Source organism: Hordeum vulgare, chromosome 7H, assembly GCF_904849725.1.
Source record: "Hordeum vulgare subsp. vulgare chromosome 7H, MorexV3_pseudomolecules_assembly, whole genome shotgun sequence".
NCBI classification, from domain to species: domain Eukaryota; kingdom Viridiplantae; phylum Streptophyta; class Magnoliopsida; order Poales; family Poaceae; genus Hordeum; species Hordeum vulgare.
The window spans coordinates 597,123,333-597,125,425 of NC_058524.1; positions in this window are offsets into that span (position 1 = coordinate 597,123,333).

Sequence of the window (2,093 nt, forward strand, 5' to 3'; positions counted from 1 at the left end):
CCTCCAGACTCCACTCATTGGCGGATGCACTTCGACGACTCGAAGATGCGGACAGGGCTGGGAGCCGGCATCATCTTGACGTCTCCGAAAGGGGACCAGCTCAAGTACGCTCTTCAGATCCATTTCGCAGCCTCCAACAACGTCGCCGAGTACGAAGCAATGGCTCATGGCCTCCGGCTTGCCAAGGAGATCGGCATCCGGCGGCTCATATGCTTCGGCGATTCAGACTTGATGGTGCAGCAGGTCTCTCGCAAATGGGACGCCAGGGACGCCAACATGGCGAGCTACCGGTTCCTCATCCAGCAGCTCAGCAGCCCCTTCGAGGGTTGTGAGTTCCACCATGTCCCCAGGGCGGAAAATGAGGCGGCCGATACACTGGCGAAAATTGGCTCCACGAGACAGGCCATTCCAGCCGGCGTCTCCTTCGAGCAACTCCATAAGACGTCTATCAAGCCATCGCCCGAGTCGGCATCAATCTTCGTACCGGCCGACTCACAAGCGCCGTCGGATCCGCCAGTTATGCCGGCTGCGGTCCCGATGCCGGCTGCGCTGGCGACACCGGCTCCAAACGCGGCACCGATTGAATCCATGGTGCAAGCGCCGCCGGCTCCACCAACTACGCCGATTGAGGATCCTATACCGGCTCCATTGGTCCAACCAACTCCAATGGCGGCGCCAGCTACAACAACAACCCTGGCCCTATCCGGGCTCGAATCCTCCTAGTGGGTGGACGTCATGGAGGTAGACAGTGAGTCGGCTGCAGTAGTAGCACCAGAGACACCGTCAAGCTCGGGGGCTGCAGAAGCCCCCAACAGTCAAGACGAAGTGGAGACGACCGTTGTGTCGGCTCCATCATGGGCTCAAGCCATTCTGGCCTTCCTTCTTCGCGGCGAACTTCCTCAGAACGAGGCGGAGGCGAGACAGATCCAGCACAGGTCCGTCGCCTACACCATCATCAATCGCGAACTGGTGCGACGCAGCACGACCGACGTGTTCCAACGCTGCGTTGAATCAGAAAAAGGGCAGGAGATCCTCAGAGACATCCACCAGGGGGAGTGTGGGCATCACGCCGCCTCCAGAACCCTGGTGGCCAAAGCGTTCTGCCATGGATTCTACTAGCCCACGACCCTCGAGGAGGCCGTGGATCTGGTGAACAAATGTGAAGGCTGCCAACGCTTTAGTGCACAAAGCCACATGCCGCCTTCGGCACTCAAAACCATTCCCTTATCATGGACATTCGCCGTCTGGGGACTGGACATGGTTGGGCCCTTCAAGACGGCTCGCGGAGGGATGACACATCTTTTGGTAGCCGTTGACAAGTTCACCAAGTGGATCGAAGTCAGACCTATCAAGAAGCTTGACGGCCCCACTGCTGTCAGGTTCATCACACACATCTCTGTCCGATATGGTGTTCCCCACAGCATCATCACCGACAATGGCACCAACTTAGCCAAGGGTGCCCTGGCGCTCTACTGTTCCAAGGTAGGCATCCGGCTCGACTTGGCCTCAGTGGCACACCCTCAGTCAAACGGCCAAGAAGAGAGGGCCAACGGCCTGATCCTAGCCGGCATCAAGCCAAGGCTGGTGGCACCACTGGTTAGGTCAGCCGGCTGCTGGATTGAAGAACTGCCGTCTGTGCTATGGAGCCTCCCCACCACGCCCAACCGGTAGACCGACTTCACTCCATTCTTTCGGGTATATGGGTCTGAGGCTATTATTCCCACGGATGGCGAGTTCGACTCGCCTCGTGTCACCCTATACACAGAAACGGAGGCGAAGGAGGCCAGAGAAGACGGTGTGGATCTCCTCGAAGAAGCAAGGGACTTGGCTTTAAGCTGGACGGCTATCTACCAATAGAAGCTGAGATACTACCACAACAAAAAGATCAGGCCTCTCTCTTTCAGGGAGGGAGACTTGGTCCTCCGAAGAATCCAGCGCACTGCCGGCTAGCACAAGCTCTCATCCCCCTGGGAGGGACCCTTCATCATCAGTAGGGCGCTGCATAACAACGCTTACTACCTGATTGACGCCCAGAAGCCAAGGAAGCGCAAGAGGGACGACTCCGGCCAAGAAACAGAACGCCCATGGAACGC